Source organism: Aotus nancymaae, unplaced genomic scaffold (assembly GCF_030222135.1).
Source record: "Aotus nancymaae isolate 86718 unplaced genomic scaffold, 86718_ANA_hifiasm-v0.15.2.pri h1tg000012l, whole genome shotgun sequence".
Classification (NCBI taxonomy): Eukaryota; Metazoa; Chordata; class Mammalia; order Primates; family Aotidae; genus Aotus; species Aotus nancymaae.
The window spans coordinates 43,475,346-43,491,358 of record NW_026988423.1 but is presented as its reverse complement, the minus strand read 5'-3'; the positions used below and the strand labels follow the sequence as shown (position 1 = coordinate 43,491,358).

Here is a 16,013-nt window from a genome sequence, read left to right as displayed (position 1 = left end):
CAGTACTTACTGTGAGACGAGCTTTGTTCTCATCACTGGGATTACCCTTTGGAGGTAGATGGTATTATTAGCACCATTTTGACTGTGTGGAAACTGAGGCTGAACAGGTTGCCCAAGATTCCACACCCGGATAAGTCCTCCGTACTCACCCCAGCTACAGCAGCCCCCAGGGTCAACATCCATATCTCCTCTGAGCTGTTAGCAGAGATTTCTAAATGTCTGTTCAATTAAAAGAATTGTACACTGTAAACAAGAGTATTGCCTTCCAAAGTAATTATTTAGGGTGCCTGGTTGTAAAGGGCTCACCAACAGGAGTGAAGACATGGAACCGGCTTGGAACAAGCAGGGCTTTCCCTGTCGCTATCATAATAGAAAACACACATTTTTAAAACAAAGAAATGGAAAAGTCTAGACTCTAAGCTGGCTACACCCCACACACCGAAATTCTGATTGTTTCTGCTGATTTTTCTCATCTCACTGGCTTCGCATTCCCAAAGGTAATTTAGGATGGTGTTACTTAAGAACTGGAGTTAACTTAGTGACCAGATATTAAGCCATGAATTTGTTCATCCTCCCAGGAATGGGAATTTGATTAAAAAAAAAAAAAAGTACAAGCATCTCTTGTAAGAGTTTAGGCCTCTCCCAGATCTTGAGCCTGATGTCTCATTTCTCTTTTCTTTCCCTTCCTGTCGCTGTTCTTCTTCCCCTACTTAAGGAGCCTTTCCTGCCAAAGTCTGAATCATTACTCCGTGGAGTTTATTATTTAGGCAGATCCAAAGTTCAACATGAAGATTTTTTTTTTTAATGCCACCAGGGTGACAGGAAGGTTTATTGAAAGCTGAACTTACTTTGTTTGCTCTAATATTCACAAGCCTCCAGAGTTTGAGGAAGTAGTAAGTATACCCGATGCCTCAGGGAACACTGTTAGGGTGTGAGCATAAAGTCATCCACACTGGTCTGTCTGCAAGTCTCAGGCAGCAGTCTGCAGGCATTAGGCAGGAGAGGATGAAGGTGGCTCTTGCCCAGAAGAGAGCTGCTTGAGGACTTGTCAGCGTTCTTCCTCATGGGCACAGAGTACTTCTCTTCATGTTCCTACAAAGAGTTATGGAGAGGAGAGTAGTTCGTAGGGATCTTTTTATTGTACATATGTTTTAACATGCACACACCCCCTTTCTTTCAGCTTTGGTTCCCTCTAAAACAGTCCTGTTCTCATCCTGGCCAGCAGACTTCTTCCAAGAGGAAGTCCCTTCTCTCTTTCTTTGTCACCAGGCCATGTTTGTTAACCATCTTCAGAATTAGAGGACTTTAGTAGCTGAGGGATTCCTTTTAAAGTAGTTCCAAACTCAGCACCTTTAGGCAACAGAGCTGGTCGTTCTGCTTTGTTAACAGAAGCTTGTTTTGAGGAGCTAGGAAAATGAGTTCAAGCTCAGATTTCTCTGAGTAGAAAGGGTATCCCATATCTGATGATGTTGTGAAGAAACAGTTTGTGAGCTGTAAAGTGAAAAGGTCTTGAACACAAGAGATAAGCAAAGGGGTGTATTTCAGGTAACATACAAACACAAGGGACACAGACCTCTGGCATCTCTCAATCTCGGGGATTTTTAAAACATGGAGTTCTTTAATAGCATCATTTGCTGAGCCCCAATATATGTCTGCCGCTCTGCTGGGCTCCTGATACACGTTCTCGCTAGTGGGTCTAGGACCTACAAGGCTGGTATTGTTACTGCTTTATGGAGGTTCAAGGAGATGACATGCCACAGGCCACACGACTGACACGTATGAGTGCCAGAATTTAATTCTTGTGTCAATTTTTTTTTTTTTTTTTTTGAGACAGAGTTGCACTCTTGTCACCCAGGCTGGAGTGCAGTGGCGTGATTTTCGCTCACTGCAACCTCTGCCTCCCATGTTCAAGCAATTCTACTGCCTCAGCCTCCTGAGTAGCTGGGATTACAGGCACCCGCCACAAAGCCCGGCCTTTTTTTTGTATTTTTAGTAGAGACAGTGTTTCACCATGTTGGCCAGGCTGGTCTCGAACTCCTGACCTCAGGTGATCCACCTGACATTGTCTGAGAGACAGTAGACAGAGATGTTTGTTGTACATGGCTTTGCAGTTCATGATCTTCTGGGCTAATCAGATAAATGACCCCAGATCTATTGAACCATAGCTCACTTTCTTTTTATGTTGCAAAACTGCAAACCTGTAGAAATGTTGGAAGAACAGTATGACAAACATTCATATACCCTTCACCTAGATCCACCAATTCTTAACATTTTCTGCATTTGCTTTATCTCTCTTTTTTTAGCTAAATTATTTCAAAGTTAAAATGTGAGACGAACTTTGTTCTGATCACTTGAATTAACCCATGGAACCCTCATAGTGCCCGTTGGAGGTAGATAGTATGATTAGCACCATTTATTAGCGTCATGATACTTCAGTATTCACCTGCTGCACTTTCTGCATAATCTCAATACCATTATCATACCTACGAAAGTGAGCTGTGATTCTGTGATGTTATCTAATATGTACTTCATATTGAACTTCCCTTGTTTGTTTCCAAAATGTGCTTTTTTACAAAATAGCGAGCTTTTTTTCCTTTCTTTTTTGAATCCAGGATCCAATCAAGTCCACACATTTTTGGTTGATGTCTCTTTCACCTCTGAAAATTGAATATAACCCCAATCCTGCCCCTACCCCCTTTTAAAACCTTTAAATGACATCAGCGTTTAAAGAGTCCAGGCTGATTATCTTTTAGGAAATCCTACATTGTGAATTTCCTCATGACAGTGTTACCTGCTTATTTTATAATTTTAAAAAAATTCCATTTTCAGTCTGTGTGCACACTGCTTTATGAGTCCAGTTTACTTAGATTCTTTGTGGGGGTACTTAGATGTAGCTGCTTTGGAAAGAGGGATACGTGGAAAATAACTACAGGGGAAGATGGGGGAATGTTGTGTACAGCATGTATTTTTTTTTTTTTTTTGAGACAGAGTTTCACCCTTGTCACCCAGGCTGGAGTGCAATGGCGCAATCTTGGCTCACCGCAACCTCAGCCTCCTGGGTTCAGGCAATTCTCCTGCCTCAGCCTCCTGAGTAGCTTGGATTACAGGCACACACCACCATGCCCAGCTAATTTTTTGTATTTTTAGTAGAGACGGGGTTTCACCATGTTGACCAGGATGGTCTCGATCTCTTGACCTCGTGATCCACCCACCTCGGCCTCCCAAAGTGCTGGGATTACAGGCGTGAGCCACTGCACCCGGCGTATGTTGTATTTTATATGCTATAAATAATTATGGCTATGTAGTCAGATGAGCTTCTAGACCTCTGGATTCCATTGGAATTTAAGGATTCTTCTCTTCCTCTCTTTTTTTTTTTTGTGGAAATTAGTTTGTAGTTGCCAACAACCCTGTAACTGGAGAACAAGCTGCTTAGGGCATAATCTTTTCATTAAAAAAGGATTTCACTAATTAGACCTGACTAGCAGGCTGACAGGTTAATCAATAAGGGAAGTGGGGCTCAGCGCCCCTTAAGTTGGAAGAATCCATGAAGTCTTCCTGATGTCTGCTAAAGCATGCTTCTTCACAATGATTCTTAAGAATTTTTATGTGAATCATTCTAATAAATGCTAGAAAACCCCGTCCCTTTCAAATTAAGAAGACCTGGGGCTGGCATGGTGGTTTATGCCTGTAATCCCAGCATTTTGGGAGGCCGAGGCGGGTGGATCACCTGAGGTCAGGAGTTTGAGACCAGCCTGGCCAACATGGTGAAACCCCATCTCAAAAAAAAAAAGATCTGAATTGTGTTTGTGTATTTTAGATTCAAACTGTTGGGGATTTTAGGGAGCCTTGCAGTGTGGGGCAGGCCCTTCAATATTGTCTTATTTTTACTTTTGAAGACCCAGTGTGCCCGGGCATCCTTTGTCATATAACTTAAGCTTTTACAAACTTCATTGCAGTTTATTATTTAAATTTAATTTTTTCCCACATAAACCTGAATGTTGATTAAAACCAGTAGTTTAGTTAAGTGTCAGAATTAGAAGTAGGGTGTTGAAAGTGAGGAGTTGGTGCCGGGAGTAGAGAACGCCAGGCTTCGTGAATCACCTGCAACAGGTGTGCTTTATAAGGTATTTTTCCCTAATCATGTTAATCAGGAGATTTTCCTTTTGAAACTCTTGACCGAAAGCTTCTTAGTTAACATGCATGTTGAAGAGAACTTTTTTTTCCTATACAACCCTTTTGCAATTGCTTCAGTTTAGAACACTTTTGGGTTCTAAGTTTCGTGGTTCTTCGTGGTCACATCACATACACCCTCTCAACCCAAGACCTTGAAGATGGGAAGGCTTTTTTGACCTCATCATAGACCTCCAAGGGCACTTGGAAGCTCAGAGAGGCCAAACTGCCCCAGGACCAGCGGCCTGGCAAATGGCACAGCTGGGTTTGGCAGAAAGTCCCTAGAGCCTGCACTCTTAGCCACCCCATAAAAGGAGCTCTTCTTTTTAAGCCAAACAGACAGCAGGAAGCACCCGCTGTACAGATAGTCAAGCGCATAGTGCCTGGAGGCATTTAAAGGAAGTAAAAGGCTCTATTTTTTTCCCCAGAGAAACTCTTTGGATTTATGTTTTTGAGTTGTAGAGAAAAATACTCATGTCGTTCTGCTCTTTATATATTTTCAATATAACAAACTTACCTTGGCCACATGTAAAACTGGTTTGTTAGGACTCATTACCTAGAAAATAAAATTCAGTAATATAGATCAAGTATTCCTGAAACTAACGTTTTGTTTGTAGACCTTTCCAAGTATACATATAGAGGACTATTTTTTTTTTTTTTTCTGAGACAGAGTCTCACTCTGTCGCCCAGGCTGGAGTGCAGTGGTGTTATCCCCACTCACTGCATCCTCCGCCTTCCAGGTTCAAGCAACTCTCCAGCCTCAGCCTCCCCAGTAGCTGGGATTACAGGCGCCCACCATCACACCTGGCTAATTTTTGTATTTTTAGTAGAGACAGGGTTTTACCGTATTGACCAGCCTGTTCTCAAACTCCTGACCTCAGGTGACCTGCCCACCTCAGCCTCCCAAACTGTTGGAATTACAGGTGTGAGCCACTGCATCTGGCTGAGGATTTCTTTTATAAATGAAAATGTGCGTGTGATTTTGCAGAGGTGTATATACCTTTGGATGTTTTCGGTTACTTCCATATGTGCTTGTCAGCAATTTGATTCCATATTTGATGTATAACCCCCCTGGTGTAGAAAACTAATAACTAGATTCTCTGTTTTATAGTAAGCTTATCAAAATTCAAGGCATAGTGAGAATTAAAACATCAGTTTATTTTTGGAAAAATGATTTTCTTTTCATCCTGACATTCTTCGTGTGTTAGATGCTAAGATGATAGCATACTGCTGAAATTAGATCGGTAGTACTTAATCTAGATGGATTATTGTCAATAATTCCTTGCATTAGACAGTTTGCTGCCTCTATTACAAGGTGTACCATTGACTTCATCTTGGTTTTTTGGGGAAGGGGTGGTGTGAGAAACGCTAAGAACTGCTGTGTTGATTGCAGGCACATCTGGATTTCAGAAACGTTAACGCGTACCTGTGCAGGGGTGGGAGAGGGAGAATGTGTGTCTTAGAAATGAAGAACTATGGTACATTTATGTAGCATATGATGTCACATTTTATAATTTGTCTACTTAAACAATGATTTGCAGATCTTTTGAGAGAGAGAGAGAGAGCAAGGAGGTTAGGTCTTTTAGTAAGACAGAAAAATGACCTTCTCTTCAAGACTTAGACAAATTAAATTGGATTTTAAAAGTGTTTTACCCTTTTCCTCTTGGGGAAATCTCAGGAGTGAGTGCCCTGGCTGAACGTGAGGGAAGGTCCATTGTCAGCACCCAGAAAGACTATTTGAAATGTCATCGACTTGGAGCATTCATTGGCAGTGACTGTCAACAGCCCATTTTAAAAGGATGCCTTGGGTAGAATGGAAATTACAGCAGCAGGCTGTTAATCCTTCTTGATAAGGGCAACTGTTTAGGAGAATTACGTTGTAAGAATGAATGAAATTTGGGAACAACTGTAGTCCCCATGTTCTGGCATGACTGTCAACACCAAATTATTTTCATTTGCGCAACTGCCTAGCCTAGGGATTTCCCATTTAACAAATTTACATGACAAACGGGAAAGCAGTGATGTTTCCTGAGAGTTGGAAATCTGGTTTGGCTCTGCCTTTAGCACATGTGCCTGCAGGGTTTGATGTATCTGATTGAAGAATGTTGAGTTTAGCCAAGACTTCAAGTTAAGGTCCTTCTATTTGTTTTGGGTCAGTTTGTACAGGTAGAGAATTTGAAAGCCTTAGTAGAGATAAATGGCCAAATGTAATAAACATAGACAGTGCTGTCCATAATTGTCCTCCCCTTTATATAAAGGACCTGGGAGGTGGATCACCTGAGTTCAGGAGTTTGAGACCAGCCTGGTCAACATGGTGAAACCCTGTCTCTGCTAAAAATACAAAAAAAAAAAATTATCCGGGCATGGTGGCAGGCACCTGTAGTCCCAGCTACTTGGGAGGCTGAGGCAGGAGAATTACTTGAACCCGGGATGCAGAGGTTGCAGTGAGCAGAGATTGTGCCATTGCACTCTACCCTGGGTGATAGAGTGAGACTCATCTCAAAAAAAAAAAAAAAAAAAAATGGGACCTGAGAGAAGGGAAGGCTAGAGCTGGGTTGTATTTTATTAGGGGTCAGGATTTACTATGTTAAGTTTTAGGATGTGAATTTGGAATTTTTTTTTTTCATATTTTAAGAAGAGAGTAGAAAGATAATGGAAGATACACCTCAAATGCCACCTCTCAGCACTTTAGAAGTTTTTATGTAGAGACAATGGATGTGTTTATTAGAAACCTTTATTTATTTACTCACAAAAGAAATCTCCCAGGGAAAATTTTGCTGTCATACCATACATATATTTGGATGAAATACGACATTTCTTTTTTTTTTTTTTTTAACCCTCATTGACTCATTCCCACTACATATTTGAACTAATGAATTGCTGTATGGAAATATACTAAACAACTTGTAGACATTCTATTGTGGTATATACGATATAAATGTCAACATTTCCTATCAAAATGGCATCTGGTGTTGGCCCTTTTAAAGTTCTGTGGCTTAAAATACTAACAGTAGGAGGAAAATAAACCGAGACCAAAACACAAACTCAACAATGAGTGAAAATGCCACAGTACAAGTGGAGCCTTCTAAAGTTCTGTATCCCAGAATTTTTGAGAAGATAACATCTTAAGCGTTAAGAAATCCAGAGGCCCTGTCCAGCTCATTGCAGTTGGAGAGCCCCAAGACCCTTTAATCCTCCAGCTTAGAGGATCATATTGTCAAGTCAGAGAGGCTTAAACACAATAGCATCTTCTGGAAGACGAGTGACCTGTATTGAGAGTGGATCTTGTGCTTTTGTTCTTTTGAGAGGCAGGTGTAAAGGATAACGCATGGGATTATCTTATTTTAAAGCATCTAAAAGCGAATCCCCCCTTTCCTCATTCTCTCTCCTGTCAGCTTTTCGAGTCTTTGATCAGGTAAATTCTAAAGCAGACACTAGTGAAGAGTAGGTAGGTAGGCTTGTGTTTTCACTTCTCCGTGCCAGCTTTCTGTCCTCACCCTCCCCGTCAGTTAGCACTGATGAATGTGTAGAATTCGTGAAGGCTGGATATTAACATGGGTAATGTAACTTTCATAACCTCTGCGGTGTCTGGGGGAAGAAGGTTATTTCCACCCACCTCATGGGAATTCAGAGGTAACTTTCCAATTGCGAACAGATGAGACGATTCCCTCCAGGCCAGCATGTGGAAACCTGCTCGTTTCTACCAAAGCATCAGTAATTGTACCCAAGGTGTATTCACATTTCTGTCATAGCAAGCTAAAGAGACCACAACCCTGTTTGTTAGAGCCTCAAATGCCCATTTGCCACAGGGCTGGGGTTTTTTGTTTGTTTTTCTTTTTGTTTTTGAGATGGAGTTTCGCTCCTGTTGGCCAGGCTAGAGTGCGCTAGTGCAATCTTGGCTCACTGCATCCTCTGCCTCCCAGGTTCAAGCGATTCTCCTGCCTCAGCCTCCCAAGTAGCTGGGATTACAGGTGTGTGCCACCACACCCAACTAATTTTTTGGATGTAGTAGAGACAGGGTTCCACCATGTTGGTCAGCCTAATCTTGAACTCCTGATCTCAGGTGATCCACCCACCTGGCCTCCCAAAGTGCTGGGATTACAGGCATGAGCCACCGAACCTGGCCAGGAAGTTTTTAAAACTTCAAGTTTTAGAGGTTAACAATTTATGCCTTAAGATAAAAAGACTTTCTTAATCTCCTAATGTATCCCAGGATCTTTATGTCTTGTTTTTATAAGACAGGTTGGCAGTAAATTTCAGACCTGACCTAACAAGTTAAAATCCTACTCCTGGGCAGAAGTCTGTGTTAGTGACAGCATGGGGTTGAAGGAAGGCTTCCATCTGTGGATAAGTGTGACTGGACAAACACCATGATCTAAAGGTGATACAGTGGAGGAAACTTAGGGCCTGACTGTTCAGATTCTTCTATGTTCTCCTTCTTTGGGAATGGGGGGCAGGGAGCACCTCTCACATGATGGTTTCGTGGTGTGTTTCAGGTGACGGTCAGAAAATCCTTCCTAAATTTTATCATCTGCTTTGGGGAAAGAATGGGGGAAATGTGAGCATGACCTTCCTGCTACTGCTGTTTTCTCCAATCCCAAGGGGTGGTGTTTGGGGTAGTGTGTCCTGAAGCCCATCCTTCACAGAAACACATTAAAAAATTGTTTGTTCTGTGATGCTGTCCTGATCTGTGGATCTTAATTGCTATTACTCTGAGATTTTTTTTAAGCAGGTAATTCTTTTTAAATGCTTCATGCCAGCCAAAGTTAGAAGAGAATCCTAAACTTAGCTTAAAGTGCGAGTTTATCATGGTTTTTGTAGTACAGCATTATCTGATTGGAAAACTAGGTTGGAAAGACTCTTACCAGGTTGAGTTCCTCCAGGCGATTTCAAAGTCCATTTGGAGGCTGGGCTTGGTGGCTCACGCCTGTAATCCCAGCACTTGGGGAGGCCAAAGCAGGCGAATCACTTGAGGTCAGGAGTTTAACACTAGCCTGGCCAACATGAGGAAACCTCTTCTCTAGTAAAAACACAAAAATTAGCCAGGCATGGTGGTACACACCTGTAATCCCAGCTGCTAGGGAGGCTGAGGCAGAAGACTCACTTGAACCTGGGAGGCGGAGGTTGCAGCAGTGAGCCATGATTGCACCACTGCACTCCAGCTGGGGCAACAGAGTGAGACTCCATCTCCTAAAAGAAAAGAAAAAGTTCATCTGGAGGCAGCACTGTGCAGCTTGTGCCTTTGACCATTTTCCCAATTGGTGATTGTACCAGAGAGAGAAATTCACATCTTGTATTTTTGTGTGTGTGTGGCCTAAGAATGCCAAGGCAGTCTGCATTCTTAACTAATCCATTAACTTTCTTCTTCCACAGATCTTTCCTTAACAATGCTCCCTGATTAGAAGAAATTTCTCCTCTCCTCCCAGTTATTCAGTGAACAGCTCTCTCTCCCAAGGGGCCACATGAAAGGGAAACCCAAGCACTGCCTCCGGGCAGGATTAGCAGCCTGGGAGGAGCCACTTTCTGTTCTATGAGAAAGCTAGGCCTGCTCTGCACTCCGAACAGCAATTTACAAAATGGGGTAGAAATGACCGCCACACCCTCCGTCGCTCTTTTTCTCTTGGTGCTTTCCGGAGGCTTTAGAGACCTCTGCCGGGGGTGGGGCATGGAGCTCCTGTGTCGACGGTTAAGGGCACCATGGCTGGGGCAGCGTGGACCCCAGTGCTGTCCTCCACTCCTCCTCTGACTCTTTCCACTTCCCACTTCCTTCCTGGCTAGGAGCCCAGCAGCCCCCAACACTGGTAATAGCCTGGACTGTACCAGATGCCCCGTTACTCCCCCAGCAGCCTCCTCCTTTCCACACTTTGTGATGCCCAGTTTCTGTTCTGTCTCACTTCGTGATGCCCAGTTTCTGTTCTGTCTCTTTTCTAGGAACGTGGCCCTCCCTGGAATCCCCAGGGGGGCTTCCATGGTCCGTTAGAGAACTTCACATTCAACCCTCATTTTCTGTTTTAACCGATCTGCCCAGTAAGTGATGAGATCCTTCATGGTAGTACCCAGGTCTTACTCTTCAGTCGACCCCTCGTTTCAGGTGGTGGAATTTGGCAGTCAGTGAAGAGTTGTTGAAATGACCAGTTGTTGTTGCTGTACTGCAGATAATGAAACTGCGGAAATGATTCTCTTCTTGAAACCCTAAAGACTTCAGAAATGTGTAGAAGCCAGGCCTCAAGTGCCCTCCTCTTTCAGGTGTTAGGATAAGAGCTTGAGAAGCTGCTATGATTGAATGAACTGTGTAAGCACAATGCCATGAACTTTTAATTTCCTCTTGCTGAAGATCATGACACTACCCATTATCAAGCCGTAACAACCAGCTTGTTGAGTTAGGCTTCACAGACCATGAAATTCACTTTTTTAAGGGGTACATTTTAGTAACTTTTAGTATGTTCCCAGAGTTATGCAGCTATCACTAGAATTAATTTGAGAGCATTTTCATTCCCCCAAAGGAAAGTCTGCACCCTTAGCCTCTGCACCCCACATCCTTCCAACCCCTCAGCCCAGGCAGCTTTGCCTGTTCCCGGGCACTTCATATACATGGTATACAACGTGGCCTCTTGTGTCTGGCTTCTCTCACTTAGCGTGGTGTTTTCAAAGTTCATGTTGTGGAATGTATCAGCATTTCATTTTTAGTTGCCAAATAATATTTCATTGTATGGATATGCCACGTTTTGTTTCTTGATTCGTCAGTTTATGGACATTTGGGTTTCTTCTATTTTTTGGCTACTCTGAATAATGCTGCTGTGAACGTTCCCGCACAGGTTTTTGTGTGTCTGTAAGTTTTCGTTTCAGGTGTGTACCTAAGAGAGGAATTTCTGGGTCATGTGTTGGTTCTATGGTTAGCCTTTTGAGGAACTGCCGGGCTGTCCTCCAAAGTGACTACACAACTTTTCATTCCCACCAACAGTGTATGAGGGTTCCAGTTTCTCCAGATACTTCCCAGCACTTGCTGCCGTCTGTGCTTCTGTTCATAGTCGGTGTGAAGTAGTACCTCACTGTGGGGCTGGATTTGCATTTCTCTGAGTGACTAATGATGTTGAGCATCTTTTCACGTGCTTATGGCCATTTGTATATCTTCTTTGGAGAAATGTCTTCTCCAACTATTTGCCCATTTTTAATTGGGCTATTTGTCTTTTTATTGTTGAATTGTAATAGTTCTTTATATCTTCTGGATCCTCGACCGTTACTACATAAATGATGTGCAAATATTTTCTCCCATTTTGTGAGTTATCTCTTCACTTTCTTGATAGTGTCTTTTGAAGGACTTCTTTTTAAAATAAAACTAAAGACTGATCACTCATTTTGCTTTTTAGTGAGTATTCATTCCAAATGACTGTCAAGAAGACACTCTTCTTTTTCTTTTTTCTTTTTTGCCTTTTTATTTGGAAATAATTTTAAACTTATAGGAAGGTTGCAAGCATAAGAATGGTACAAAGCTCATGTATCCCCTTTACCCAGATCTGACTCCTAATTTCTTGCTCCATTTGCTTTCTATTTCTGTTTCTTCCTCCCCTTCCCCTCCCCTCAACCTCTACACACAAATAGACAATTTTTTTCTGAACCACTTGAGGGTAGGATATATATATATATCATAGCCTTTATGTCTAATTCACTGAGTATTTCCGAGGAATAAGGATAACATCTTACGTAACCACAGCACAGCTACCAATTGCAATAAATTTAACATTGATGTGATACTAATCGACTTTTCAGATTCCAGTTGACAAAGTGTCCTCTATGGCATTATTTTCCTCCTCCAGTATAGGATCTCATGCAGGATTGGGTGTTGCATCGAGTGAAAAATTCATGTCTTTAAGAGCGTTTCCTAAACATGTGATTAATAATTATACTAAAGCGTATTGTGCATTACTGTTTGCAAAGTGGTTTCTTGTTTATTTTATTATTAAATATACTTATTTTTCCTCATAGCAAATACTTAGAATAGTGCTTAGATTAGAGTAGTAACTAATACTTAAATAGGTTCATGCCTCAGAATTTCTAGAGGGTCTCATCTGACCCTTCTGCCCTGTAGGACTCCTCACGTCGAGCGGAGGCTGCCATTTCCTGAGCACTTCCCTAGAGAAGATGGGGTGAAGGAGACGGGGCTAGACCAGTCTACCTGTTGAGAAAGAGACAGAGAAGTGGGTGTTAGTATCTGAAGTTCCTGGGTTGACCTCCAGACATCACAGGGCCAAATCCCTTCCTTCTAGCAGTGCTGTTTGTCAAGAGCCCTGTGTGTCTCCCCTGTGGGGTTGCGGGCTACATCTAGCATGAATTCTTCTTATCCTTTTGACTCTTCCTGTTCCTGCCTGGCTCTCATTGAACCCAATTAGTCTTCTTCCTGAAGATTTGGCCCAGGCAGGCCCACCCTTCCCTTCAACAGTTTGTCACCTTATATATCACCAGATTCCAAACCCTCTCAATTTTTGCAATTCTGCTTTAAGATAAAAAAGCATATATTATTTTTGCAAACAGGTGCAAAGTAAATTGATAATCGTGCTGAAGTACATTATGCATTGAAGTTTTTCAAAGTACATTTCTGTTTCTTTATTATAACACACACTTCAGATACATGTGGCACCTGTGATCTCCATTTTGTCCACAAAGGAACTGTGATTTAGGAGGTGGTCACTCACCAAAGCTCACACCTGTCTTCTCTGATTTTGCATCTTAGCTATTTCCACAGGGCTGTGCTTCCTAATCAGTTTGTTAATAGAACTCACTATTGTGCGTATGGTAGGAATTGGTTTATATACCATTGAAGAATAGTAAACATTTACACCCTAGATTTGTAATGATCTGCGACAGCACAGAAGTATATAAAAAGCTTAGGCTCCTGGGCATTTAATTCTTCAAGGAAGGGGATGTAGGGAAAGCATCCCATTTAAGATACACTTAAGCTGTATTACCTCCGCAGATCTCTATCTGCGGAGGTAATACAGCTTAAGTGTATCTTAAATGGGATGCTTCTCAGGACTCTTGGAGACTTGGAGCTAGTGGTGTTTAATAACCACAGTTTGCATCACTCCGAGTCATGGAATGTTGCTATTTCATAAACAGAGCATTTTATAGAAACTTAGAAATCCTCACTGCTGTAGGATAAATGCTGTACAAAATTGAAGATGCCAATTGTCTACATTACTTCCTCCAACAATTTTGTATGAAAAATTTCAAACATACAGAAAAGTGAAGATCATTGTACAGTGAACACCTGTATTCCCCCCCCTTCCACTCCCACCTCTACTCTCACCGCCCCAGCCCTGTCTAGGTGATGCAGTTCTAACATTTTCCTACATTCATTTTTCATTTTTTTTTTTGAGATGGAGTCTTGCTTTGTCGCCCATGCTGCAGTACAGTGGGGTGATCTTGGCTCACTGCAACCTCCGCCTCCAAGGTTCAAGCGATTCTCCTGCCTCAGCCTCCTGAGTAGCTGGGACTACAGGTGCCTGCCATCAAACCCGGATAAATTTTGTATTTTTAGTGGAGATAAGGTTTCTCCATGTTGACCAGGCTGGTCTCGAACTCCTGGACTTAAGTGATCCTCCTGCCTTGGCCTCCCACAGTGCTGGGATTACAGGCATGAACTACCACGCCCGGCCTCTACATTAGTTTTATCATATAAATCCAGGCTACTTTTGATACACTTTGTTAATATAATCATGAAGCATCTTTGATGTTTTGGATGGAAGGGACCCTACAGTCTCTTGGTGGCTGAGTTTCCTTTTATTTTTCCAAATCCCTTTGAACCCTGGCAACATGGGACAGAGCTGAGAGCAAGGGCCTTGATTCTCGTGCTCAAGTCTCCGAGCAGCCCTCTGCATGTGCCAGGCCTCACGTTGTACTCGCTTGTCCAGATACCATGAAAACCCTGATAAATAACAGTGTGGAGATTAAGAAACTGTCTCAGAATGAGGTTTGGCGGGACACAGGGTTTGGCACGCTTGTTGGGGTTGGCAGGGTGAGCTAGGTATGGTCGTGTAGGCATCTTACCTGCTCACTGAAAATGTTGGGCACTCAATAGATTAGTCAGAGTTTCCAGAAACAGAAAATAAAGCCATATGATAAATGCAGAAGTCCCCTAGTTAATGCCAGCTATTGTATGATATCTGCCCTAAGTCATTTTACTGCCTTTGTAAGATTCTTAAACTGTTTTTCGTTATCTCTGCCTCCTTTAAAAATGGAAGCAATGACTTACTAAAGAGGTTGTTACGAAACATTAGAAGACCTGCTTTCATCCCTAATAGTTACCTAAACTGTAATTCAGTGTGGCACTGTTGAAGGTGAGAGACGTTTTTGGTACTTTTAGGTAGTAAGAGAGATAATTAGAAGCTTTCAACCCAAGGTCAAGATAAATATAAATCTGGAGGAGGAAAAAAAAGAAGTCTAGCTTCTCATTTGTAGGACAGCGTTCTCATTTTAGAAGACCTTAATACCTGATATGAAGTGGCCGTCAATTCTGTTCATTTTATATTCTCACAGCCTGTCTCTCAGGTGGGAGAGCACAGCTAATTCTTAGGGTAAGTGGCCTCTTTTAGAATAAAACCTTACCAAAGGAGAGCTGAAATGGCTTGTCCCGGGATGAGGAGGTTGGGAGATGTGTTTGGCTCCCTCTGCCTCACTGCGACCTTTCTATAATCAAAAAGCAAACAAAATGAAATCGACTCATAAAAGGATGTCGGAACGACATGGCAAATCCAGTTGGTTTGTTCAGAACTTTCTTCCTCTATTTCCTCTTGGAAGTTACAGCAGTCCTTCAGGAGCAAGTCCAGAGGAGAGGAGCTGGGAGGGAGGACGGGTGGCTGCTAGAGTCAAGGCTGGGTTTGCCTAACCCTGACCCTCCCGGGCGCAATGCGGATGTTCCAAAGAATGCATTAGCCTTTGACTCTAAGGACTGCAGGGAGAGTTGTCTTCCGAATCAAGTGAATGCAGGTGCTTCACCCTGTCTTACTCATTCCCTGTGTCAGGGAATGCATCGGTAGCTTAAATGACTTTCCCTGAACTGAAGCATGTGTTGACTGTACTGTGGGGCTTTACTGTTTTCCTGAAATGGTCCATTTGAACTATGAGTGCCTGGGAGTGAGAGGCTACTGTGTTGTTAGAATGCTTGTTAAGAGGCAAAAAGAAAATAGAGCATAAATAGACAGGCCATGTTCCATTCCCCCTGCGGAAGATCTACGTGACCCAGATGAAGAGAACTGCACATCTTGCAGACAGGAGACCAGAAATGGCAAGTTCCTAATTTAGGAGGCTAGGTATTAAAGTTTTTCCAAATTAATTTGGAAGTTTTTTAGATCAGTTGCAATCACAATCCTTATTTGATTGATGGTGGTGGGTGGATAAAACGGAGTTTGGATTTGAAATTCTACATAGGAGGAGGAAGTGATAGTACATCTGTTTTTTATGTGTGTGTGTAATGATAATTAGAATATCATGACACTATTAAAAGACCATAAAGTGACAAACAGATTACCCAAAACAAATCCCATTTTCACATAAAAATTTAATATATGATTTTTAAAAAGCCTTCATAAATCAAATGGAAATGAAAGGCAAGATTAATCATCAAATAGTTAGGTATTCATCTCACACCAGAATAAAATCAAATGAACTGAAGAGTTAAATATGTGTTACCAAAAAAAAAGCCAGCAGAAAAATCCATAGATCATATCAATCACTCCTCTAGAAATGAACATTATGTGAAGTAGATGTCAGTATGGAAAAATACGTTTACTACCAAATGATATAAAATGTGGATTGGAGACAAAGATGAAATGACTGGCATGCTTTAT

At 42.1% G+C, this 16,013-nt stretch overlaps 1 protein-coding gene across 4 annotated transcripts in view; it reads left to right on the top strand.

Annotated features, from left to right (window-relative positions):
- The window catches only part of AUTS2 (activator of transcription and developmental regulator AUTS2), a 1,219,271-nt gene that overhangs the window by 1,147,465 nt on the left and 55,793 nt on the right, over nucleotides 1–16,013 (top strand). The gene's annotated exons all lie outside the window — the stretch shown is intronic.